Source organism: Loxodonta africana, unplaced genomic scaffold, assembly GCF_030014295.1.
Source record: "Loxodonta africana isolate mLoxAfr1 unplaced genomic scaffold, mLoxAfr1.hap2 scaffold_34, whole genome shotgun sequence".
In the NCBI taxonomy this organism is placed as follows: Eukaryota; Metazoa; Chordata; class Mammalia; order Proboscidea; family Elephantidae; genus Loxodonta; species Loxodonta africana.
In genome coordinates, this window is record NW_026975055.1 from 2,659,697 (window position 1) to 2,687,536 (window position 27,840).

At 42.2% G+C, this 27,840-nt stretch overlaps 1 long non-coding RNA gene across 1 annotated transcript in view; it reads left to right on the forward strand.

The window, feature by feature from the left end:
• The first annotated feature begins 1,821 nt into the window (after positions 1–1,821).
• The window catches only part of LOC135229523 (uncharacterized), a 52,370-nt gene continuing 26,351 nt past the window's right edge, over positions 1,822–27,840 (forward strand). Inside the window, exon 1 of the long non-coding RNA XR_010320208.1 lies at positions 1,822–1,871. This is a non-coding gene — a long non-coding RNA (uncharacterized LOC135229523). The remainder of the gene's footprint in view (positions 1,872–27,840) is intronic.

Here is a 27,840-nt window from a genome sequence, read left to right on the forward strand (position 1 = left end):
TTACTATGGCAGCCCTAGAAAATGAATACAGAGCCCTTCACCAAGGACAAGTCAAGTTAGCACCAAAAATGCTCCTGTAAGGGTAGCCACGTAACATGAGACATGGCAGTTTTAAAAAGTATGAAGTAAAACTCTCAGCTTTGACAGACAAAGAGCTCCTCTAAGACTAAATTCACTGCTGTTGAGTCGATTCTATCTCATAGCGACCCTAAAGGACAGAGTAGAATTGACCCACAGGGCTTCCAAGGAGTGGCTGGTAGATTCGAACTGCCTGAATAAGTATTGTGAAAAAATACAACCCTGACACACAACTTTTCTGAGCTTAGTATTAAAACAAAACAAAGTCGCTATCGAGTGGATTCTGACTCATAGGGACCCTATAGGACAGAGTAGAGCTTCCCCACAGGGTTTCCAAGGAGCGACTGGTAGATTCAAACTGCAGACCTTTTGGTAGCACCCAAATGCATAATCATCGCACCACCAGTGGCTTTCAAATCAGCTATAGGCTGATGATCTCCAAATTCTTAGAACCTGGAAAACTACTCTACCTCAGAGTGGTATCCACAGCTGGGAACTGTTCTCCACACTTGGATGACCTCAGACATCCAAATCTAACATGTCCAGAAAAAATCTTTTGGTCATTTTCTCAAGTTTGTTCCTCCATGGTTTTCCACATGGTAGAGAATGGCTCTGGTGACCATGCTCTCATGGTAGCCTGAATTCTAGAAGTCACCTTTGATTCTCCATTCCCCTCATCCCATACGTCTGATCCACCAGCAATTCTTGGCAGCTCAAGCTCCAAAGTACACCTCAAGCCTGCCCACCGTTCCCACCTGCACTACCACCATCACTCCTCACCCTGACCACTGCAGAAGCATCCTGACTGGTCCTCTGTATTTGCTGTCTTCAAGTTATCCTGGGCTACAGTTAATTCCTGGGACACATTCTTTCTCAAGACCATTGAACAATAGAAGGAGAAGGGCATTTAGTTGTATGCTACCTCCTCTGCTTGAGCTTCATGCCCCTCAGAAATCACTTTTCACTGTCCACTCTATAATGTCTCTATTCCAATTTCCTGTCTTTGGCCGCACTGCTTTGATAGCGTGCATGCATGTGTGCTTCAGGGGTCATGTAGACAGCTGCTTGGAGGAATTTTTCTTAGTACAATCATGGTTGTGTGCCATCAAGAGATTCTGACTCATATCAACCCTGTACGACAGCTTAGAACTGCCTCACAAGGTTTCCTAGGTTGCAGTCTTTATGGCGCAGCCCTGCTGGCACCGTGGTTAAGAGCTCGGCTGCTAACCAAAGGGTGGACAGTTCGAATCCACCAGTTGGTTATTTGCAGAAAGACATGGCAGTCTGCTTCTGTAAAGACTTACAGTCTTAGAAACCCTATGGGGCAGTTCTGCTCTGCCCTATAGGGTCACTATGAGTTGGAATTGATTCAACAGCAACTGGTTTGGATTTTGTTTGGTTAGAATCTTTATGGGAGCCCATCTCCAGATCTTTTCAACCTCTGAGCTGGTGGGTTACAACGGCCCACCTTTCAGTTAGCCAAGCACTTAACCGTTGCACCTCCAATACTTAACTCTGCGCGGGAGAGGGCCCTCTCCTGACGTCTCCCGTCTCCTCACCCCGCACACCTTGGCGTTGTCCTTGCTTCTAGACCCCACCCTCCCCTCTGGAGGCCCAACCCCCCCACGCCCGCCCCACACCCGGGCCGCTGGGCGGGGCCGGCAGCCATGTTCCTCGCCGTCCAGCCAGTTACTCACAGAAGCGCTGGGACGGGCGGTGAGGGGCCCCAGCCCGATGGCGCTCCTTACAGCGGACGGTGTTCGTGCTGCTTTCTGTGCCGTGGTTTCTGAAAGGTAGGAAACTCCGGCAGCTGGGTGGAGGGACCCGCTCCCAGACTGAACAAGCCCGGCCCCTCGAAGGTGTGGAGGGAAGGCGCCAGGAGGGCGGGTCCCAGTGCCAGCATCCCGTGGGCTCCAGAGGTTGGGGAGTCCGGACGTTGGGTTAGCAGCTCGCATCGCCCCCTCCGGCGTACCCCGTCCCGAGTGATCCCCAGGGGCGGATGCGGCGCGGGGGCGGGCGGACGCAGCCACTCTAGGGGCTGCGAGAGGGAGAGAGGGAGCCTCTGGCCCGGGAGACTCAGCTGGTCTGGGAATTTACATCCCCATGGATTTGCGGGGGGGGGGGTCCAGCCGCGGGATCCAGCTGCGGAGTGCCCTCGGGCCTGGGGGCTTGAAGGGCTTGGGGAGAAAGGCCGTGTCCAGGGCTGCGCCAAGGTCCCTCCTCTGCCAGGGGCGGGTTTGCGGGCCAAGCTGGGGGATGGGCGCCTGCCCCCCCCGCCCCCCACCTGCTCCCTGTGCCAGGGGGGAAACCAAGGCCCAGAGTTCGCCCGGGGGGGGGGTGAGATTCCAGACTGAGGGCGGGGCACTCGCCCCCATTCGTCCTCCCACCCCCACCAGACTCCGTAGGGTGCCAGGGACAGGGGAGAGAGGGATCCCCCGCCCAAGGCCATGCTGCCCCTTATTGTTTTGGGCGCTGTGCCTGGGAGGCTGAGGCACCCCGCGCCCGCGCCCGCGCCGGCTGGTCTACTCTCGGGGCTGGGGCGTCGGCGCGGCCCCGGCCCCACCTGGAAAGGAAGGGGTCCTCGGAATCTGTGGAGCAGCGTGGGGATCCTACTCCTTGTGGAAGCAGCAGCGATTCAGTGTCTGTTAACAGTGTGGATGCCGGGTCCCGCTCCCCCTCTGGGAGGCGGGGGTGGGGGTAGCAGGAAGGGGTCCTGAGCAACCATGTTGTTTGTTAACTTAAACATTTGTGCGGCGCTGTGTACCGGTCGCTGTGGACGCGATCTCTGGTGCTGAGGGGATTTGAGGGTTCCTCACACTGGCGGGATTTGGAGCCTCTACCCTGGTGGCAGTGGGTTCAGTGGGTTACCCTGGTGGCGTAGTGGTTAAGTGCTAAGGCTGCTAGCCAAAAGATTGGCCATTTGAATCCACCAGGCGCTCCTTGGAAACTCTGTGGGGCAGTTCTACTCTGTCCTATAGGGTCGCTGTGAGTCAGAATTGACTCCACGGCAGCGTGTTTTTTTTTTTTTTTTTTTTTAGGTTGGAGGAGATTAGGTGTCTCTCGGGCTGACATTTGAAGGTCTGGAGCTGGCCGTTTATGAGGGTTTATAAGGGTTTATAAGGGTTTTAAGCGCTCCGGCCATGGGCGCCAACCCGATCTTCCAGCCCCTGCGGACGGACTGCCCCCCCCCCGCCCCGGGGGGATTGGCTGCTCTGGGACCCTGAGCCCAGAGGGCAGTGAGAAGCTGACAAACGTGAGTGATGTCCTGCAGGCTCCAGTCGGCGGGGCAGCCCTGCTCACATGGTCTCAATACGGGCAGTCGGCTTCATGCTTGGGGGGTGGTTTCCGGATGTTCACTCGTGTCCCCCCACCCCGTGCAGGGCGACAACTCTCCTCTGGGCGGGGACCTAGTAGAGGCCTGCAGGGCATCAGGGTGTGGAGGGGCAGAGCTTGGGCGGGGAGGGCGCGGCCCTGCAGGTTCCTGTACGTGACCACGGCAGGGGGGTGCAGGTCGTGAAGGCTGGGCCTGGTCAAGGACCCACTAGGTCTCGCAGAAGGAGTGGGTTAGGATAATAACAGCATTAATGGGAGTATTGAGAGAGCGCCCTGGGGCGTTGGGTCCCTCGGGAAGAAAAGCTTCTGCTGTCGCCACTGGAGCGGTACCCAGGTCGTCCCGGCTTAGGTCCAGGAGGTTCCCATGCTCGGAGGGCCTGGTGGGCAGAACAGAACCGGCGGTGCGCACGCCCTCTCGCGGCCTTGCACCGAATCGCTGAAGTTCAGTGACAGGCGATTCTAAGCCATGGTTTTGGAACTGAATAGTGAAGCAGAGCAAAGAAATGATGCAGTGCCTTGATGGGACCGGTGGAGACAACAAGAAGCAAAGCACAGCTCAAACTTCAAAATTCCACTGAGTGTTAGTACGATTTGGAGGTAGAAAATAGACGGAGAGTCGAGAGGCCCAGAGATGCAGAAGGGTTGGAGGATTAGGGTTAGGGGTTAGGGTTTGGTGCTAGGGGTCCAGGTTTGGGGGTTAGAGGTTTGGGAGTCAGGTTTAGGGGTATAGGTTTTAGGTGGTTGGGGGTTGGGGTTAGGGCTGGGGTTACTAGGCTCGGGCACAAGTGGTTTAGGGTTAGGGTTAGAGTGAGGCTGAGGTTGATTCCCAGTCTTGTGTACCGTCTCTTCCTTCACCAGAGTTACCACATATGTGTCGTTTGGTTGGAAACCCTGATGGCGTAGTGGTTAAGAGCCACCGGTGCTAACCAAAGGTCTGCAGTTCAAATCCACCAGGCGCTCCATGGAAACTCTATGGGGCAGTTCTAATCTGTCCTATAGGGTCGCTATGAGCTGGAATCAACTCGACGGCAGTGGGTTTGGTTTTTTTGGTTATTGTTTAGTTGGCTTTTCTCTACCCACTCTTCGTCTCCCTGGTGAACATCAAAGATTGTTTCTGTGCGTAAATGTTTTCATGATAGTGGTCACGTACTGTATATGTCGTTTTGTGATTGACTTAGTATGATGCGCTCCAGATTCATCCATGGTGTGAGATGTTTCGGAGATTCATCATTGGTCTTTATTGTCGTGTAGTGTTCCACTGTGTGTATGTACCGTAGTTTGTTTATCCGTTCCTCTGTGGATGAGCACTTAGGTTGTTCCCATCTTTTTGCTACTGTGAATAATGTTGCAGTGAACACGGGTGTGCATGTGTCTATTCCTGTGACTGCTCATGGAAACCCTGGTGGCTAGTGGTTAAGTGCTATGGCTGCTAACAAAAAGGGTTAGGGTTTGGGCTTAGGGATGTTAGGGTTAGGGTTGTTAGAGTTAGAGTCCTTAGGGTTTGGGTTAGGGGTTGGGGTTTGGGGGTTAGAGTTTAGGGTTGGGTTTTTTGGTTAGGGTTTTTGGGTTGGGGTTAGGTGTTAGGTTTAGGGTTTGAGGTTAGAGTTTGGAGTTACAGGTTAGGTGTTAGGGGTTGCAGTTTGGTGTTTAGGGTTTTGGGGGTTTAAGGTTTTGTGGTTTAGTCATTAGGGTTTGGGTTAGGCTTTAGGGATTTAGGTTTAGGCTTGGGGTTGGGTTTGTTTGGGATTTGTGGGTTGGGGTTAGAGGGTGGGTGTTAGAGGGTTGGGGTTTAGAGTTTGGGGGTTAGAGATTGAGGGAGTCAGGGTGAGGGGTTAGAGGGTGAGGGGGTTAGAGGTTGAGAAGATTATAGAGTGAGGGAGTGAGAAGGTGAGGGTGTGAGGGGGTGAAGGTTAGGGTTTAGGGTTAGAGGGTTTAGGCTTAGGGTTCAGAGGCTTAGGGTTGGGGGTTAGGGTTTGGGGGTTCAGAGGTTGGGGTTGGTGTTGTGGTTAGGGTTAGAGGGTTAGGGTTAGAGGGTTAGGGGTATAGTTTAGAGATTTAGGGTTACTGGTTAGGGCTAGGGTTTAGGGGTTCAGGTTTAGGGGTTTGGGATGGGTTTGGGGTAAGGTTTTAGGGTTTAGGGTTAGAGGGTTAGGTTTAGGGCTTAGGGCTTAGAGTCTAGGGTTTTAGGACTTAGGGTTTAGGGCTTAGGGCTTAGAGCCTAGGGTTTAGGCCTTAGGGTTTAGGGTTTAAGGCTTAGAGTGAGGGTTAGGGCTGGGGGCTGGGGTTAGGGTGTAGGTTTTAGGGTTTAGAGTTAGGGTATTAGGGTTAGAGGGTTAGATGACTTAGGCTTTAAGTTAGGGTTTAGGGGTTAATGGTTGGGGTCAAGGGTGTTAGTGTTTAGGGTTTTGGCATTTAGGATGTTAGGGTTAAATGTGTTAGGGCTAAGGGTGTTAGGGTTTCACGTGTTAGGGTTTTAAGTGTTATGGTTTAGGGTTTAGGGTTGTGTTAGGGTTAGGCTTAGGCTTATTCTTAGGTTTAGGGCTAGGGATTTGAGGTTTAGTGTTTGGGGTTGGGTTTGGGGGTTGGGGTTAGAGGGTTAGGGTTAGAGGGTTAGAGTTAGAGGGTTAGGGTTTTGGGTTAGGGTTTCAGGTTAGCATTAGAGGGTTAGGGTTCGAGGGTTAGGGCTAGAGTAGTTAGGGTTAGGGTCGTTAGGGTTAGGGTTGTTAGGGTTAGGGTGGTTAGGGTTTAGGGTTAGGTGTTAGGGTTTAGGGCTTACGGTTAGGTTTTGGGTTTGGGCTTTGGGGCTTGAAGTTTGGGTTTAGGGTTTTGGGCTTAGAGTATAGGATTTAGTGTGTATGGTTTTTGTGTGTAGTGTTTTGGGGTGTAGGTGTTTAGATTGTAGGGTTTAGGGTATATGGTTACGGTTTGGGTTAGGGCTAGAGTTCAGGGTCTTGGTGGTTAGGACCTAAGGGCTTAGGGTCTTAGGGGCTTTGGGGCTCAGGGCTTAGGGGCTAGAGTTAGAGGGCTAAGGCCAGAGGGCCAGAGGGCCAGGGTTATGGTTTGATTCCTGGCTGGCAATTTTTTTCCTTCAATATTTTATGTAAGTCATCCCATTGCCTTCTTGCCTCCATGATTTCTGCTGAGTAGTCCAAGTTTATTATTATTTACTTTTCTTTGTTGGTGACTTCTTTTATCCCTAGCCTCTCTTAAAATTCTCTTTATATTTGATTTTGGCAAGTTTGATTGTTATATGTCTTGGTCACTTTCTTTTGAGATCTACCGTATGTGGAATTCGATGAGCATCTTTCATGATATCAGGGAAGTTTTCTGCCAACAAATCTTCAACAGTTCCCTCTGTATTTTCTGTTAGCCCTCCCTGTTCTGGTACTCCAATCACTCATAGTTATTTCTCTTGATAAAGTCCCACATGATTCTTTGGATTTCTTCATTTTTTAATTTCTTTTATCTGGTTTCTCTTCAAATATATTGGTCCCAAGTGTTTTATCTTCAATCTCAGTTATTCTGCCTTCCAGTTCTTCAATTGTGCTCTTCTTACTTTCTGTTGAGTTTTCTATCTCTGTAATTTTATTGTTTATCTTCTGAATCTCTGATTGCAGTCTCTGTATGGTTTCTTGCAGCCTATTAAATTTTTAATTATATTCTTGAGTAATCTTTTTAATTTCTTCAGCTGCTTTATCTGTGTGTTCCATGGCTTGTTCTGCATTTTGCCTCATTTCCTTCCTGATGTCTTTAAGAGTTCTGTATATTAATCTTTTGTATTCTGCATCTGGTAATTCCAGGATTGCACCTTCATCCAGAAGATTCCTTGAGTCTTTGTTCTGAGAGCTTGTTGAAGCAATCATGGGTCAGCTTTTTTTTTATTTCAATATTTTTTGTTGTGTTTTACGTGAAAGTTTACAAATCAAGCCAGTCTCTCACATGAAAACTTATACACAACTTCTTACATATTCCCAATTACTTTCCCCCCAATGGGAGAGCCCACTCCCTCCTTCCACTCTTTCTTTTTGTGACCATTTTGCCAGTTTCTAAGCCCCTCTATCCACCCATCTCCCTTCCAGGCAGGAGATACCAACATTGTCTCAAGTGTCCACCCAAACCAAGTAGCTCACGCCTCACCAGCATCCCTCTCCAACCCATTGTCTAGTCCAATCCATGTCTGATGAACTGGCTTTGGGGATGGTTCCCGTAGTGGGTAAACGGAAGGTGTGGGGGCCATGATCACTAGAGTCCTTCCAGTCTCAGTCAGACCATTAAGTCTGGTCTTTTTATGAGAATTTGGGGTCTGCATCCCACTGTTCTCCTGCTCCCTCAAGGGATCTCTGTTATGTTCCCTGTCAGGGCAGTCATTGGTTGTGGCCCGGCACTATCTAGTTCTTCTGGTCTCAGGATGATGTAGTCTCTAGTTCATGTAGTCCTTTCTGTCTCTTGGGCTCGTTATTATCTTATGTTCTTGGTGTTCTGCATTCTCCCTTGATCCAGGTGGGTTGAGAATCATTGATGCATCTGAGATGGCCGCTTGTTAGCATTTAAGACCCGAGACGCCACATTTCAAAGTGGGATGCAGAATGTTTTCTTAGTAGATTTTATTATGCCTGTTGACTTAGATATCCCCTGAAAACATGGTTCCCAAACATGTGCCCCTGCTTTGCGGACCTTGAAGCGTTCAGTTTATTTAGGAAACTGCTTTGGTTTAGTCCAGTTGTGCTGACCTCCACTGTGTTGAGTGTTGTCCTTCCATTCACCCATAGTAGTTCTTGTCTATCTCTTTAGTAAATACCCCTCTCCTACCCCCCCTCCCTCCCCCCTCTCATAACAACAAAGGAATATGTTCTTCTCAGTTTAAACTATTTCTCAAGATCTTATAATAGTGGTCTTATACACTATTTGACCTTTTGCAACTAATTTCACTCAGCATAATGCCTTCCAGGTTTCTCCATGTTATGAAGTAGTTCACAGATTCGTCACTGTTCTTTATCGATGTGTAGTATTCCATTGTGTGAATATACCATAATTTATTTATCCATTCATCCATTGATGGGCACCTTGGTTGGTTCCATCTTTTTGCTGTTGTAAACAGTGCTGCAGTAAACATAGATGTGCATATATCTATTTGTGTAAAGGCTCTTATTTCTCTAGGATATATTCCGAGGAGTGGGATTGCTGGGTTGTATGGTAGTTCTATTTCTAGCTTTTTAAGGAAGCGGCAAATTGATTTCCAAAGTGGTTGTATACCATTTTACATTCCCGCCAGCAGAGTATAAGTGTTCCAGTCTCTCCACAGCCTCTCCAACATTTATTATTTTCTGTGTTTTGGATTAATGCCAGCCTTGTTGGAGTGAGATGGAATCTCATTGTAGTTTTGATTTGCATTTCTCTAATGGCTAATGATCAAGAGCATTTCCTCATGTATCTGTTAGCTGCCTGAATGTCTTCTTTAGTGAAGTGCCTGTTCATATCCTTTGCCCATTTTTTAATTGGGTTGTTTGTCTTTTTGTGGTTGAGTTTTAGCAGAGTCATGTAGATTTTAGAGATCAGGTGCCGGGCGGAGATGTCTTAGCTGAAAACTTTTTCCCAGTCTGTAGGTGGTCTTTTTACTCTTTTGGTGAAGTCTTTAGATGAGCATAGGTGTTTGATTTTTAGAAGCTCCCAGTTATCTGGTTTCTCTTCGTCATTTTTAGTAATGTTTTGTATTCTGTTTATGCCATGTATTAGGTCTCCTAATGTTGTCCCTATTTTTTCTTCCATGATCTTTATCGTTTTAGATTTTATGTTTAGGTCTTTGATCCATTTGGAGTTAGTTTTTGTGCATGGTGTGTGGTATGGGTCCTGTTTCATTTTTTGCAGATGGATATACAGGTACGCCAGCACCTTTTGTTAAAAAGACTATCTTCTCCCCAATTAACTGACACTGGGCCTTTGTCAAATATCAGCTGCTCATATGTGGATGGATTTATATCTGGATTCTCAATTCTGTTCCATTGGTCTATGTGTCTGTTGTTGTACCAGTATCAGGCTGTTTTGACTACTGTGGCGGTATAATTGGTTCTAATATCAGGCAGAGTGAGTCCTCTCACTTTGTTCTTTTTTAGTAATGCTTTACTTATCCACGACTTTTTTCCCTTCCATATGAAGTTGGTGATTTGTTTCTCCATCTTTTTAAAAAATGTCATTGGAATTTGGATCGGAAGTGCATTGTATCTATAGATGGCTTTTAGTAGAATGGACAATTTTACAATGTTGTCTTCCTATCCATGAGCAAGGTATGTTTTTCCAATTACGTAGGTTCCTTTTGTTTTTTTGCAGTAGTACCTTGTAGTTTTCTTGGTATAGCGGTTTTAGTTTTTGGTGAGGTTTATTCCTAAGTATTTTATCTTCTTGGGGGCTGCTCTGAATGGTATTCATTTGATGATTTCCTCTTCAATGTTCTTTTTGTTGATATAGAGGAATCAACTGATTTTGTACGTTTATACTGTAACCTGAAACTCTGCTGAACCCTTCTATTTTAATAATTTTCTTGAGGATTCCTTAGGATTTTCTGTGTATAAGATAATGTCGTTGGAAAATAGAAATAATTTTACTTTTTCCTTACCAATCTGGATGCCCTTTATTTCTTTGTCTAGCCCAGTTGCTCTGGCTAGGACCTCTAGCACAAGGTTGAATAAGAGCTGTGATAAAGGGGATTCTGGTCTGTTTCCCCTTCTCAAGGGAAATGCTTTCAGGCTCTCTCCATTTAGGATGATGTTGGGTATTGGCTTTGTACTAATACCCTTTATTATGTTGAGGAATTTTCCTTCTATTCCTATTTTGCTGAGAGTTTTTATCATGAGTGGGTGTTGGACTTTGTCAAATGCCTTTTCTGTATCAATTGATAAAATTATTTGGTTCTTGTCTTTTTTTATGTGGTGGATTACATTAATTGTTTTTCTAATATTGAATCAACCTTGCATACCTGGTATAAATCCCACTTGATAATGGTGGATTATTTTTTTGATACGTTGTTGAATTCTATTGGCTAGAATTTTGTTGAGGATTTTTGCATCTATGTTCATGAGGGATATAGGTCTGTAATTTTCTTTTTTTGTGTTGTCTTTAGCTGGTTTTGGTATCAGGGTTATGCTGGCTTCAGAGAAGGAGTTAGGTAGTATTCCGTCCTTTTCCATGCTTTGAAATACCTTCGGTAGTAGTGGTAAGTCTTCCCTGAAAGTTTGGTAGAACTTTGCAGTGAAGCCGTCAGGTCCAGGGCTTTTTTTTGTTGGGAGTGTTTTGATTACATTTTCAATCTCTTTTTTTGTTATCGGTCTATTTAGTTGTTCTACTTCAGTGTGTGTTAGTTTAGGTAGGCAGTGTGTTTCTAGGAATTCATCCATTTTTTCTAGGTTTTCAAATTTGTTAGAGTACAATTTTTTGTAGTAATTTGATATGATTGTTTTAATTTCAGTTGCATGTGTTGTGATATGGCCCATCCCATTTCTTATTCGGGTTATTGGTTTCTTTTCCTGTATTTCTTTAGTCAGTCTGGCCAGTGTTTTATCAATTTTGTTAATTTTTTTCAAAGAAGCAGTTTTTGGCCTTGTTAACTCTTTCAATTGTTTTTCTGTTCTCTAATTCATTTAATTTTGCTGTACTTTTTATTTTTTGCTTTCTTCTGGTGCCTGACAGTTTCTTTTGTTGCTCTCTTTCTCTTTGTTCAAGTTGTAGGAACGGTTCTTTCATTTTGGCTCTTCTTTAATATGTGTGCCTTTATTGATATAAATTGACCTCTGAGCACTGCTTTCACCGTGTCCCAAAGGTTTTCATAGGAAGCGTTTTCAGTCTCGTTGAATTCTGTGAATTTCTTTATTCCCTCCTTAAGGTCTTCCATAACCCAGTCTTTTTTGAGCAGGGTATTGTGCAGTTTCCAGGCATTTGATTTCTTTTCCCTGGTTTTTCTGTTATTGATTTTTACTTTTACGGTCTTTTGTTCAGAGAAGATGTTTTGTAATATTTCAGTGTTTTGCATTCTGCAAAGGCTTGTTTTATGACCTAATATGTGATCTATTCTAGAGAATGTTTCATGTGCACTAAAAAAAAAATTATACTTTGCAGCTGTTGGGTGGAGTGTTCTGTATAAGTCTATGAAGTGAAGTTGTTTAATTGTAACAATTAGATCTTCTGTGTCTCTATTGAGCTTCTGACTGCATTTCCTACCCTTCACCGAGAGTGTTGTGTTGAAGTCTCCTACCATAATTGTGGAGGTGTCTATCTCACTTTTTAATTCTGTTAACGTTTGTTTTATGAATGTTGCGGCTCTATCATTGGGTGCATAAATATTTAATATGGTTGTATCTTCCTGGTAAATTGTCCCTTTAATCATTACGTAGTGTCCTTCTTTATCCTTTGTGGTGGATTTAACTTTAAAGTCTGTTTTGTTGGAAATTAATATTGCCTCTCCTGCTCTTTTTTGATTGTTGTTTGCTTGATATATTTTTATCCGTCCTTTCAGTTTTAGTTTATTTGTGTCTCTAAGTCTAAGGTGTGTCTCTTTTATGCAGCATACAGACTGATCGTGTTTTTTTATCCAGTCTGCAACTTTCTGTCTCTTTATTGGTGAATTTAGTCCATTTACATTAAGTGTAATTATAGGTAAGTATGAGTTTAGTGCTGTCATTTTGTTGCCTGTTTTTGACAATTTCATTTTTCCATTTACTTTTTTGTGTTGAGTTTTCTTTGTAGAATGTGTGTTCCTCCCTTTTATAGTAGTTGAATTTATTTTGCTGAGTCGTTATGTTTATCTTGGTTTTTATTTTGAAGTATGGAATTGTTAGACCTCATTGTGGTTACCTTAATATTTACCCCAGTTTGACTAAGTAAAAACCTAACTTGTTTCACCCCATATCACCTTGGTTTCCTCTGCATATGTAAGATCTATGCCTCCTGTATTTAGTCCCTCTTTTTTGACTGTTGTAATCTTTTACATAATGACATCAATGATTCCCTGTTTTGAGTAATTTTTTTTTTAATTAATCTTATTTTGTTTTTGTGATTTCCCTATCTGAGTTGATATTAGGATGTTTTGTTCTGTGACCTTGTATTGGTATCTGATATTATTGATTTTCTGACCAAAGAATTTCCTTTAGTAATTCTTGCAGTTTTGGTTTGGTTTTTGCAAATTCTCTAAGCTTGCGTTTATCTGTAAATATCTTAATTTCACCTTCATGTTTTAGAGTTTTGCTGGATATATGATTCTTGGCTGACAGTTTTTCCTCTTTGAGTGCTCTATATATGTCATCCCATTGCCTTCTTGGCTGCATGGTTTCTGCCGAGTAGTGCAAACTTATTGATTCTCCTTTGTAGGTAACTTTTCGTTTATCCTTGGGTGCTTTTAAAATTTTCTCGTTATCTTTGGTTTTGGCAGGTTTGATGATATGTCTTGGTGATTTTCTTTTGGGATCTATCTTGTATGAGGTTCGAGAAGCATCTTGGGTAGATACCTTTTCATCTTTCACGATGCCAGGGAATTTTTCTGCCATCAGATCTTCCACTATTCTCTCTGTATTTTCTGTTACCCCTCCCTGTCTGGAACTCCAGTCACACGCAAATTATTCTTGATAGAGTCCCCCATGATTCTTAGGGTTTCTTCGTAGTTTTAAATTCTATTATCTGATTTTTCTTCAACTATATTTGTGTCAGTTGTCTTATCTTCCAGCTCCCCCACTCTGCATTCCAGTTCCTCGAGTCTGCTCCTCTGACTTCCTATTGAGTTGTCTGATTCTGTGACTTTATTGTTAATCTTTTGGATTTCTGAATGCTATCTCTCTATGGATTCTTACAGCTTATTAATTTTTTCACTATGTTCTTGAATGATCTTTTGGATTTCTTCAACTGCTTTATCCGTGTATACCTTGGTTTTTTTGTAGATTGCCTTATTTCATTTGTGAGGTCATTCCTGATGTCTTGAAGCATTGTGTATACAATTTTTTTTTTATTCTACATTTGGCAATTCTAGGAATGTATCTACATCCGGGAATGATTTTGATTCTTTGATTTGGGGGTTTGTAGAAGCAGTCATGGTCTGCTTCTTCATGTGATTTGATGTCGACTGCTGTCTCTGAGCCATCTATAAGATTTTGTAATATTTTCTTTTGTATTTGCTCACTGAGTCTTGTTGTTTTGTTTTGTTACAATACACCCACATGGGCTACTAGATTGTGGTATCGTGATTGCTGTAGCTTTTGAATCACTTACGTCCTATTACCAGCTTGCCTGAGCTGTTACCAGGTATATAAGTGTATGAGCCCATTCTCTATTCTTGAATAGAATCAGCTCAGGTGTCCTGATAGCTGGTCACCTAGTGTGTGGTGTAGGCTCTCACGTATTATCTTAGAGGAGTAGTGGTGATGGTTGTATGTGCCAGTTTCTATTAGTGGCAGGGGGTCACATTTCGAGGAGGGCAGGATGCTGACAGCCTTCCTTCAAGTGTCAGTGAGGTAGGTGTGGCTCTATTCTCTAGAGCGCTCTGGTGGGTGAGCTCTGCAGCTGTATCTTAGGCACCCAATGCTTGGGTAGATGTCACTATTCTCAGACCCCTCTAGCAGGTGGCTAGGTGATGTGGGTGGAGTCTCAGCCCTCTTTTCGCTGGTGTGGACCAGTGAGGGCTCTGTTTAATAGGTACAGAGGTATCTGACCTCCAAAACTTGCCTTTCCACTGCTGAGCTAAAACAATTATGGTCAGATCTCTATCAGAATTGCCTTTGCATTGTAATAGCCACCTAGTTACCTGTAGGGTGAAAGCCAAAGACTATGGGTCTCTTAATGCCTGGATGGAGCTGATTCTGTATTGTCAATTGCAGTTTAGGGAAGTCAGGGAAGGATTTTTTCTTTGATTGTTAAATGGTACTTTTCTCAGGCCAGGAGAATGGGTTAGAAAAGAAAGAAGAAAAAAAATCCAGCAGTGCACTTCACTGTCTGGCACAGAGAATTCCAATGTTAATGAAGCTGGCTGGGGCAATGAGGGGTGGAATCAGATATATAGAAGAGAGTAGCCTGGCAAAATATACAAAGTTACTTATGTTGTTTGGTGAGAACTGTTTTTTCTGAGGTTCCAGAGCATTGTGTAGCTTGCGTGTGCTGGCTGTATCCCTGCTGAGACTGTCCCAGAGGGTTAGGGTTGCATTCATGCTCACACCATCTCAGGAAGCCACAATCAGCTCCCCCACACTTAGTCCAACACCCAGCACCAAGGTTTCCTTTCTGGGGCGCTGCACTCCAGGCTCCAAAACCAGTTGCTGCTTCCCCGTGGTTTTTCATTTCCCTGCCAGCCGCGTCTGTGTGGAGCCTGCGTGTGCTGCCTGGGTCCCCTCTGAGGTTGGTCCTGAGGTTAGGCCTACATCCGTGCTTCCCTGTCTCAGTAAGCCACAATCAGTCCCACCACTCTGACACCAGGAAACCGGTAGGGCTCAAGGCTGTGGTGTGGGACACTGGCTCCGGAAGCGGTCGTTGCTGCAGTGTGGCTTTTCACTCCCCTGTCACTCAGGTCAACTCCTTAGTTCTGTGTTTGATGGTCAGGGTTTGTAGATTGTCCTTTATGTAATTAATTCACTTGTTTTTTCAAGTCTTTGTTTCAAGAGGGATAAGCGGAAGCTTCTACCTAGTCAGCCATCTTGGTCCTGCCCCCGCGTCTGCCTCTTTATGTGATTTGATGTTGACTGTTGTCTCTGAGCCATCTATAAGTTATTGTATTAGTTTATTTTATGCTTGCTTTTTGTATCCTAGCTTCTTCCTTTGTTTAGTTTTGGTATACCCAGATAAGCTGCTTGAGTGCGTTAGGTTGATTATTTTCACCTTTGAAGCTCTAATGTACTATCACCAGATGGCTAGCACTGTTACCAGGCATATGAGCCTAGGAGTTCATTTATTTTTCTTGTATGCATTCAACTCAGGTGCCCAGGTAGTTGGTCATAAAGTGTGTGGTACAGGCTCTGTCCTACAGTCTTAGAGGGGCAGGGGTTAGTGGTGTAGGCGGAAGTATCTGGCTGCAGTAGGGGGTCAGACTCTGATCAAGGCAGGGGTCTGACAGCTGTCCTCTGAGTGTCTGTGAGGAAAGCACATCCCTGTTCTGTAGAGCACACGGGTGGGTTCTGCAGAAGGGCGATGGGTACCCAATGCTTTTGGTTGTAAGTTCTGGGAGGTACTACTTATCCTTGGAGCCCTGTCACAGGTGGCTAGGTATTGTGGGTGGAGCCACCAGTCCTTAGGCCCCTGATGTGGGTAGGTGAAGACCCCGTTTAATAGGCAAAGCAGTGTCAAACATCAAACACCCATCTTTCCACCGTCCAGCTGAAACAGTTGCAGTCTGGCAACAAGGGCCTATTCTCCTGAAATGGGCCCACACAGGTCCATGCTGGGGTGAAAGGTATTCAAAGCCCATGGACCGTTTGTGCCTGAACAAGAGCTGCTTGTGTCCTGAGCTCCTCAGCTTAATTGAGCTAGCAGATTATCTTTCCCTCAGTTGTGAACTTATACCTTCTTCAAGGACGGAAGAATGGCTCAGAGTGGTACCGGGGCCTATCTCAGGCCCAGGGAAGTTGACAGCCACTGAAACCAGCTTGGGGGTTGGGGGCGTGGTAAAATAAACACAAGTAATTAGCTTTTGCTGAGAGTGCCATTCTTCTCTTGTTCTGGAGGTGTGAGTAGTCTGTGCAACTTGCTGTCTTTCCCTGAGCGAAGCGCCTCTGGAACACTACTGCCAGCCCCACTGCAGTCGCTCCAGGGAATGGTGCCTGAGGGTTCCTGGCTATTCAGGTCCAGTAACTCCTCTCCACTTCCAAATAGTCTCTCCCTCCCCCTGCCGTTGAGTCCATTTTCTAACTTTGCCTTTGATGTTCAGGGCTCCTAGCTTGTCATAAATATAATCGCTTCACTTGTTTTTTCGGGTCTTTTTTGTAAGAGGGATCACTGGCAGCATCTCCCTACTCTGCCATCTTGGCCTCGCCTCTCTAATATAATCAACAATTTTTTAAAAAAAGAAAGAAAAGAGTGAAACTTGTAGAAACAACAAATAACAGAATGAGATCCACAGAAAAACTAGATATTTGAACTATCAGACAAAGACAGTGAAATAGCTCTATTATGTTCAAAGAAATAAAGGCAAGACTTAGAAATTTGGCAAAAAACTAGAAACTACGAAAAAGATCAACTTAGAAAGTCAACTGAAAACTATAGCTGAAGTTAAAATCTTAATGTATGTATATAACAGCAGATTACAAATGCTGAAGAGAGATTTAGTGAACTGGAAGACATGTTGGAAGAAAATACAGGCATAGACAAAAGGAAAAATATATATAACATAAAAAGGAATAAGATACAGAGAATACAATGAGAATATCTAGCATAAAATACTTTAAGAAGGAAGAAAAAGAATGAGGCAGAAAAACTGAGATCATGGCTGAGAATTTTCCTCAAATGATTAAAGATATCAAGTCACGGATTCTAGAAGACTTACAAAACCCAAACCAAAAAAAAAAAAAAAAAAAGAACAAAGCCACTGCTGTCAAGTTGATTCTGACTCAAAGCGACCCTATAGGACAGAGTAGAACTGCCCCGTAGAGTTTCCAAGGAGCGCCTGGTGGATTCGAACTGCTGACCTTTTTTTTGCTTAGCAGCCGTAACGCTTAATCCCTACGCCACCAGGGTTTCCTTATAAGACCCATGTAGGGTAAATACAAAGAAATTCATAGTAGGACTGCTGAAGCTAAAGACAAAAAACCCCACAAAAAGCAAATAATTGAACACTACTAAAAGATTATCTTTAAAGGACAAACAAAGAAACTGACCGATGACTTCTGTACAGAAATAGTGAAAACCGTAAGACAATAAGATGGTATATTTAAATTACAGAGAGAAAATCCATGGCAACCCAGAACTCTATGCTGAGGAAAAACATCCTTCATGAACGAGCAAAGACCTTTTGTTTTCAGACAAACAAAACCTAGATAAGTTAACATCAGGATGCCCACATTAAAGAAAATTCCAAAGGTATTCTTCAAGCAGAAAGAAAATAGGGTGAAAGGCTTAAGATGCAAGAAGGAATGAAAGTTAATGAAATGGGTAAAAATAGAGGATTACTGACTGCATAACATAATAAGAATAGACTTTATTGGGTTTAAAATATGTAAGAAATTAAAATGTATGATAACGACAGCATTTTGACTTTTATGGCTGTATGGTCAGGAAACATGCTGTGTAATATTTTGATGTCTTGGATTCTGTTAATGCTTGCTTTGTGGCCTAATACGTGGTCTATTCTCAAGAATGCTCCATGAGCGTTAGAAAAGAAAGTTTACTTGACTACCGTTGGGTGAAGTGTTATGTTTAAGTCTATGAGATCAAGTTGGCTGATTGTGGTATTTAGATCTTCCGTGTCTTTATTGAGCTTCTTTATGGATATCCTGTCTGTCATCAGAAGTGGTATGTTGAAGTCTTCGACTATTATTGTGGAGCTATTTCTCTTTTCAATGCTGTTTGAGTTTGTTTTATGTATTTTGGAGCCCTGTCATTGGGTATGTAAGTATTTATTATGATTTTGTCTTCCTGGTATATTGACCCTTTAATCATTATATAGTGTATTTCCTTTTCCTTTGTGGCGGATTTTACTTTAAAGCCTGTTTTATCAGAGATTAATATTGCCACTCTTATTTTTTATTGTTGTCTGCTTGATATATATATATATTTCCATTCTTTGAGATTTAGTTTGTTTATGTCTTTGAGTCTATGGTGTGTCTCTTGCAGTCTGCATACAGACGGATCATGTTTTTTAATCCATTCTGCTACTCTCTGTCTCCTTATTGGTGCAATTAAACCATTTACATTTATCGTAATTATTCATAGTTATGAGTTTAGTGCTGTCATTTTCGTCTTTTTTGTGAATGTCTTGTTGACATTTTCCTTATTCCACTTAATTTTCTCTGTTGAGTCGTTGTTCTTTGTGCATTTTCTTTTCATCCTCTTCATTTTTGTTGCCTTTGTATTTACTGCTAATTAATTTTTTCTGTGCTGAATCGTTTTTCTTTTTAGTCTTTCATCTTTTTCCTTGTTGTTGCTTTTGTATTTGCCGAAAATTTATGTTTTCCTTGTTTTAATGTGTAGGATTGTTAGTTTCCTTTGGGTTACCTTAACATTTACCTGTTTTTCTAAATTTAAACCAATCTTTTATTTCTTTATATCGTCTTGACTTCCTCTCCATATGAAAGATCTATGACTACATTATTTAGTCCCTCTTTTTTCTCTTAATGTTGTCATCTTTTACAGATCGATGTGTCTGTTTCTACATTTTCAGTGTTTTAGCTTTGATTTATTTGTGACATCCCTACGTGGGTTGATATCTGGTTGTTCTGTCCCGTGTTCTAGTCTTGGGTTGTTAGCTGATGTTATTGATTTTCTAACTGGAGAACTCCCTTTATTATTTCTTGTTATATTGGTTAGGTTTTTAAAAATTCCCTAAACTTCTGCTTATCTGGAAATGTCCTAATTTCACTGTCACATTTGAGAGACAGTTTTGCTGGATATATAGTTCTTGGCAGGCAATTTTTTTTTTTTTCCTTCAGGGCTTTGTATATGTCCTTCTTGCCTGCATGGTTTCTGCTGAGTAGTCAGAGCTTAGTCTTACTGACCCTTCTTTATAGGTGACTTTTTGTTTATCCCTAGCTACTCTTAAAATTCTCTTTTTATATTTGGTTTTGGCAAACAAGATTATTATATGTCCTGGTGACTTTATCTTGGCATCTACCTTGGGTGGGGTTCAGTAAGCATCTTGGATAGATATCTTCTTATCTTTCACAAGATCAGCGAAGTTTTTAGCCAAGAAGTCTTCAACAATTCTCACTGTGTTTTCTGTTATCCCTCCACCCCCTGCCCCGATTCTAGTGTTCCAATCACTCTTGATAGAGTCCCACATAATTCTTAGAGTTTCTTCAATTTAAAAAAATTACTTTATCTGATTTTTCCTCAAATAAGTTGGCGTCAAGAGCTTTATCTTCAGTCTCACTAATTCTGACTTCCAGTGCCTCAATTCTGCTCCTCTCATTTTCTATTGGGTTGTCTAATTCTGAAATTTTATTGTTACTCTTTTGGATTTGCTTGCTGTCTTTCTATGGATTCTTGCAGCCTGTTACATTTGTCATTATACTCTTGTGTAACTTTCTTAAGTTCCTCTATTGTTTTATCTGTGTGTTCCTTGGCTTATTCTTCGTTTTGCCTGATCTCCTCCTGGATCTCTTGAAGGGCTCGGTCTATTAATCTTTTAAATTCTACCTCCAGTAATTCCTGGAATTTTTTTTCATTTGGAAGTTTTCTTGATTTGTTGTTTTGGGAGCTTCCTGAATCCATCATGGTCTGCCTCTTTATGTTATTTGATGTTTACACTTGTCTCTGAGCCATCAATAAGTTATTATATTCATTTATTTTATGTTTGCATACTGAGTCGGAACCTACTTGATGGCACTGGGTTTGGTTTTGTTGTTGTTGTTGTTGTATTGTGTCCTAGTTTCTTGTTTTATTTTAATATGCCCAAATAGGCTGCTTGGTTGAGCTAGTTTGATTATTGGCACCTTTGAAGCTCTTACATCCTGTCACCAGGTGATCAGAGCTGTTACTAGGTATGTGAGCCTAGGAGCCCTTTTACTTTTCTTGTATGGATTCAGCTCAGTTGTCCACGTAGTCGGTCACCAAGTGTGTGGTGTAGGCTCTCACCTACAGTCCTGCATAGACAGGGTTGATTGGTGTAGGTACAGGTGTCTGGCTACTGTGGGGGGAATGACTGCCCCTGAGTGTCTGGGAGGAAAGCATGTCCCTGTCCCCTAGAGCACATAGGTGTGTGGGTTTTGCAGCCAGACCATGGGCACCCAATGCTGTTGGTTGTAAGGACTGGGATTCACCACTTATTCTTGGACTCCTGAATTGGGTGGCTAGGTGACGTGGGTGGAGCCACCAACCCTCAGGTCACTGATGTGGGTAGGTGAGGACCCTGTTTAATTGGCAGAACATTGTCAAATATCCCGAACCTGCCACTCCACTTTATAGCTGATACAGTTGAAAACAGGCTTCAGGTATATACCCTGTTGTAGTGTGCTAATGAGGGCCTACGCTGTTGACATGGGCCCACACAGATCTATGCAAGGGTGAAAGGCACTCAGAGTCTTTGGACCCCTTATGTCTGTGCCTTCCCTGAGTTCCTGGCTTAGGGAAGCTGGCAGATTATTTTTTGTTCTTTGTTCCTGCTCCAGGGCATGTGATAGTTCCTACTTCTGGCCCAGGGGACCCAGAAATAGCCAAAGCTGGTCTAAGACTAAAAACAGAGAGGGAGGAAGCAGGTAAATGGGAGAGATGTTCTTCCCAAAGGGGATGATTTTTGATTTGTGTGGCATTTTAAATGCATGTACTTATCTTTTGCCAACTTAGCACCGTTTTTCACTGGTTCTGGGGGCTTGTGTAGACTTTCTACCACTCGGTCTCTTCTGATGTGAAAAACATGTCCCGAGCGTCACTGCTTGTGTCACCGCACATGCTATTCAATCCAGCCTGCAGAGTGCTGGTTTCTGCCGGGTCAGATCTGTCAACGTCTCACTGCTTCTGAACCATATCCCCCTCCCCCTGCCACTAAGTCCAATTCTGTAACTTCACCTTTGATGTTCAGGGCTCCTAGATTGTCATATATAATCGATTTACTTCTCTGGGTCTTTGTTATAAGAGGGGCTACACAAAGCATCTGACTATTCTGCCATCTTGTCCCCACCCCTACAAGAGACATTTTTAATCACATTCCTGAATCTGACACTATCACAGAAACTTATCTCTGAGAAAATGAAATAGGGATGAGGCAGTAGGCAGAACAAACCCGTTGGGTTGGAGTCGATTCTGATGCATAATGACCCTATAGGTCAGAGTAGAACTGCCTCATAGGGTTTTCAAGGAGCGGCTGTTGCATTTGAACTACTGGGCCAGAGTATATTCGGAGCACTGGTGGTGCAGTGGTTAAGAACTCAGCTGCTAACCAAAAGCTTGGCAGTTTGAATACATTAGCTGCTCCATGGAAACCCTATGGGGGCAATTCTACTCTGTCCTATAGCGTTGCTATGTGCTGAAATCCATTCACCAGCAATGGGTTTGGTTTTTTGGTTTACACGCCTACATGAGTAAAATTTGTCTTGAATCTCTAAACTTAATTCTAATGTAAGAATGAAATTGTAGCACTTCTCCATAAAGGTTTATCTTAAGTCATCAGGATAAAAACCAAACCCACTGCCGTCGAGTCGATTCTGACTCATCCTGCCCCTATAGGACAGAGTAGAACTGCCCGATAGAGTTTCCAAGGAGCGCCTGGTGGATTTGAACTGCCGTCCTCTTGGTTAGCATTCGTAGCACTTACCCACTGTGCCACCAGGGTTTCCTCGTCAGGATAAGCCTGTGCTGGTTTATTGGGTACCTTCAGGAATTCTTCATCAGTTATATTCACATTAAGAAGGAAAAAAATATCAGAAGGAACTTCATACATCTTCACCCTTCATTTCATGCAAGATTCAGGTGTGTCAGTGAGGATGGTTGTGTGAAATTGATCCCTGGCACTCAATACTTCTGGAGCATTTCTGTCATTTACTTGTTTCTTTTAATGCTTCTGCAACAATAAAGTGCTTGATAATCAGTATTTGGCAGTATTTGTTTTATTGTGTTTTCAAAATATTCTCTTATGTAAATATCTTGTTAATAGCTGGTAGAGATCCATGCATGTCTATAAATTTACTTCTGAATCTTGGAGAATTGACTCGTCAAATGAAAATGATGCAATATATTATTATACATAACAAACATAAATATATGGGCTGTGTTTCCATTTTGTTGGCGACGTTTTAAGCTTCTGTTCTGGGATCTCCTTTTTGTGACTGGTCTTCAGCAATATTCTCTATGGCACCTAGAATCTGAGTGTGTGATTCCAGGATTGCACTCATTGCTATAGCATGTGCTTCCCAGTGGGTATTAGAAAGACATTTTAATGCTGATCATTTCCTATGAAGAGGTCATCGGTGAATACAGATGGCAAAAAATTTGTAAAATATCTGAATAGAAGAAAAAATCATTTTTTTGACAAAAATCCATTGTGATACATCCTACAAAATTAAGTGAATATGCAGCACCTTGGTATGAAAATGGCGTATTCATTACATTCCAGAATTTTCTGCTGCATGCCTTTATAATGCAGTGACATTTCACAGCATTGTCATAGGATTGGTCTCTGCACTTAGAAAAATCAATTTTGCAAGCTTCGCCTAATTAGTGAAACACTTGGTTTGCAATGTCTTTGAGGGCTAATGGGATGTGCTCTCCTGACTTGCTTGGTGCATGTTACGCCTTCTTTCCCTCAAGTTTCTTCAGTTTGTAATGCAAATGTCTAGCTTGTGCCTTTTATGCCATTGTACCTTTGGAAGCAGATAACTTGTGTCCTAGATTTCACAGATGAAGAGAGATTTTTGAATTTTGGACTTGGACTTGATTTAAGACTTTTTCTATGCTATGATGGGATGAGGAAACCCTGGTGGCGTAGTGGTTAAGTGCTATGGCTGCTAACTGAAAGGTTGGCAGTACGAATCTGCCAGGCGCTCCTTGGAAGCTCTATGGGGAAGTTCTACTCTGTCCTATAGGGTCGCTATGAGTCAGAATAAACTGGACGGCAGTGGATTTGGTTTTGGTTTGTGATGGGATGAATATGTTTTCCATTTGCAAGAATGTGATTTGGGGGTGGGCCAAAGGGTATAATGTCATGGATTGAATTATGTCCCCCCAAAATGTGTGTATCAACTTGGATAGGCCATGTGAGGTTGTCCTCCATTTTGTGATGGTAATTTTATGTTGAGAGGATTAGGGTGGGATTTTAACACCTCCCTGATCCGAGATATAGGGAGTTTCCCTAGGGTGTGGCCTGTACCACCTTTTATCTCTCAGGAGATGAAAGGAAAGAGAGTTGGGGACCTCATACTACCAAGAGCAGAGCATGTCCTTTGGACCCGGGGTCCCTGCGCCTGAGAAGCTTCTTGACCATGGGAAGATGGAGGACAAGGACCTTCTTCCAGAATCAACAGAGAGAGAAAGCCTTCCCCTGGAGCTGACGTCCTGAATTTGGACTTGTAACCTACTAGACTGTGAGAAAATAAATTTCTCTTTGTTAAAGCCATCCACTTATGGTATCTGTTGTGGCAGCACTAGATGACTAAGGCAGCGATGATTTTAGCTTCTGTTTTGGTGTTTCCTTTTTGTGTCTGGTCTTCAGCAATATTCTGTGTGGCACCTAGAATTGTACTTGTTGCTATAGCATGTGCTTCCCAATGTGTATTAGACATTTTAATGCTCAATCATTGCCTGAATGTGTTTTAAGAACAGCTCAGCAGTGAGTAGAGGTGGCAAAAAATTTGTAAAGTAACTGAATATTAGAAAAAATATCAATTGCTTTTGGACAAAAAAAATCTATTGTGATACATCCTACAAAATTAAGTGAATGTGCAGCACCTTGGTATGAAAATGGCATATTAATTTCATTCCAGAATTTTCTGTTGTATGCCTTTATAATGCAGTGACGTAATGGCAGCATTGTCATAGGATTGGTCTCTGCACTTAGAAAAATCAATTTTGCAAACTTCACATAATTAGTGAAACACTTGCTTTGCAATGTCTTTACCAGTATGATTTTTTAGATTTTTTAAGCTAGCAAATGTGATAAATCACCACACAGGTTTTCTATCTGTTGGAGATACGGATCTTTAAACAATCCTTAGCTGGCCTGTATGAGAAGGCTCAGAAGTGGAATCCACAGACAAAATAAAATATCGAGCTATGCTTATTTCACTGACAGTAGTTGATTGAACTTCATCACTTATCAAGATTATAAATTTTTTACACATTATTTTAGAATTATAGGATGGATTGCCCTTTCCTGTGTTACCGTGTTTTGAGATGTGACTTGCTAAAAATAGATCAAATGAGCAACAAGTTGAAGCCAACTTTAAAATTTTCCATTTCGTGGGGACCCAAAGACTTCATTTCTTTTTCACGAAGATAGTCCACATTCAGTGATTGTTAGGACAACAAAGACACATTACAAAATGGCTTTTCAATACTGATGTTCATTAATTTGTGATTCCAGTTCATAAATTAAGCCAGAACAATGTGTTTGGTTTAAATATGATAACATAATCTCTGTGAATTGAACTATTTTCATGTTTACCGATCCTATTCAATTTGCACCAATTGCTAAATTCATCTGTAACAATTCGAGAATTAAATGAGGATGACGGGTTTGTTTGTTTGGTTAGTAGGTTTGCAAACAAAACAATACACAGAGCTGACTGATTGAGATTGCAGTAGCCACTCCCTCTTATAATTTTCATCATTAACTTTGCACTCTAGAAAAAATTCTGGCTACAGAACTTTGTTTACCGTCCAGGAATTTTCAACACAAATTTACAAGTGGACAACTGTGATGTTGACAATCACTTGGGCCTCTTTTGATCCAGTAATTTACTTCATTGGAAGAAAATTATTCCACAAGGCAGGATCTGCATTTCTGTTATTTATGCGCTCTGCAGATGTGACAATTTAATATTCTTAGTTTCACTTTCTAGATCATTACTAATTTCTTTTTTTTTTACTACAGCAAGAAATAGTTGCAGAATTTTGAACAAATTCTGTTATATTAGTATTGCCATCGTTAATTTCAGCACTAGTGGTACTAGTAAGATGATTCCCACCCATTAAGCACGTACCTTTAATGCAAGAAGTCTCTGCTGATTTATTACATTCTAAAAACGAATTTTGGAATAGTCTTTAGGGATTCACAGATCATTTTCTTTTTATCTTCTGCAGGCTTCCATTTTTGTACGGCACTTAGTTATTGCCGTTTCATTTTGCCTGGATTGAAAATTAATGTCACTTTTTAAATTTGATTCTGCCATAATAATAAATTTGAATAATAGAAAATAAATTTATAAAACCGGAAGTTTATAAAATAAAATTTACTTTAGAATTTAGACATAAACACAAAAAATTTATATTTGAAAATTAAATAACTCATTGCTGTGGATTAAATTTTAACTAACAGTGACCCTATTGGACAGAATAGAACTGCATAGCAGGGCTTCTAAGGAGAGGCTGGTTGAAACCTTTTAGTTTCAGCCAAGCTCTTAAGCAAATGTTCCACCAGGGCTACATTTGAAAATTAGTAAGTAAAAACGTTAATTTGGACCATGAGATTTTGTTCTTCAGGTCTTAGATAGTCCAAAGAAATAGTACATGATATCCTTCTCCATGGACTAATTCCTCCTGAAAACAGGTCCAAAGTATGTAGGATGTAGTCTAGCCAGCCATCTTTGTTTCTAGGCTAGGGTACATTCTGGTTATACTTCTTTCAGGATAGATTTTTTCGTTCTTTTGGCAGTTCATGGTATATTCAGAATTCTTCACCAACACAATTAAAAGGCATCAATTCTTCTTCGGTCTTCCTTATTCATCAGCCAGCTTTCCCACACATACGAGGCCACTGAAAACACCGTGGCTTGGATCAGTTGCATCTTAGTTTTCAAGGTGATGTCTTTGCTTTTCAACACTTTAGAGGTCTTTTGGGCCGACTTGCCTGATGCCAGTGCATCTTTTGATTTCTTAACTGCTGTTTCCATGGGTGTCGATTGTGGATCCAAATAAAATGAAATCCTTGACAACTTCAGTCTTTTCTCCATTGATCATGATGTTGCTCATTGGTCCAGTTGTGAGGATTTTTGTTTTCTTTATGTTGAGGTGCGATCTCTACTGAAGGCCGCGGTCTTTGATCTTCATCAGTAAGTGCTTCAAGCCCTCTTATCTTTTAGCAAGCAGGGTTGTGTCATCTGCAAAATGCAGGTTGTTAATGAGTCTTCCTCCAATCCTGATGTCGTGTTCTTGGTAAAGTCCAGCTTCTCAGATTATTTGCAGATTAAATAAGTATTGTAAAAGAATACAACCCTGACACACACCTTTCCTGACTTTAAACCACGCAGTATCACCTTTTTCTGTTTGAACGTCTACCTCTTGATCAGGTTCCTCATCAGCACAATTAAGTGTTCTGGAATTCCCACTCTTCGCAATGTTATCCATAATTTGTTATTACCCAAGCAGTCAAATGCCTTTGCATAGTCAATAAAACACAGGTAAACATCTTTCTGGTATTCTCTGCTTTCAGCCAGAATCAATATGACATCAGCTGTGATATCCCTCCTTCCATGTCCTCTTCTGAATCCTGCTTAAATTTCTGGCAGTTCCCTGTCAATGTACTGCTGCAGCTGCTTTTGCATGATTTTTAGCAGAATATTACTTGCATGTGATATTAATGATGTTGTTTGATAATTTCCACATTTGGTTGGATCACCTTTCTTAGGAATCAGCGTAAATATGGATCCTTTCCAGTTCGTAGGCCAGGTAGCTGTATTCCAAATTTCTTGGGATTAGACAAGTGAGCGATTCCAGTGCTGCATCCATTTGGTGAAACATCTCAGTTGGTATTCCATCAATTCTCGGAGGCTTTTTTTTCTCACCAATTCCTTCAGTGCAGCATGGACTTCTTCCTTCAGTACCATCGGTTTCTGATCATATGCTACTTCCTGAAATGGTTGAAGGTCGACCAATTCTTTTTGGCATAGTGACTGTGGGTATTACTTTCATCTTCTTTTGATGCTTCCTGCGTCATTTAATATTATACCCGTAGAATCCTTCAGTATTGCAACTCAAGGGTTGAATTTTTTCTTCAGTTCTTTCAGCTTGAGAAATGCTGAGTGTGTTCTTCCGTTTTGGTTATCCATCTCCAGATCTTTACACATGTCATTATAATACTTTTTCTTCTCAAGCCACCCTTTGAAATCTTCTGTTCAGCTCTATTACTTCGTCATTTCTTCCTTTCCCTTTAGCTACTCGACATTCAAGAGCAAGGTTCAGAGTCTCTTCCGACATCCATTATGGTCTTTTCTTTCTTTCCTGTCTTTTAAAGGACCTCTTGCTTTCTTCATGTGTGATGTCCTTGATGTCATTCCACAACTCACCTGGTCTTCAGTCATTAGTGTTTACCACATAAAATGTATTCTTGAGGTGGTCTCTAAATACAGGTGAGATATACTCAAGGTCATACTTTGGCCCTTTTTGACTTATTCTACTTTTCTTCCGTTTCAACTTGAACTCCCATATGAGCAATTGACAGTCTGTTTCACAATCGATCCCTGGCCTTGTTCTGACTGATGATATGAGTTTTCCCATCTTCTCTTCCCACAGATGTAGTCAGTTTGATTCCTGTGTATTCCAACTGGTAAAGTCCACGTGTATAGCTGCCGTTTATGTTGTTGAAAAAAAATATTTGCAGTGGATGAGTCA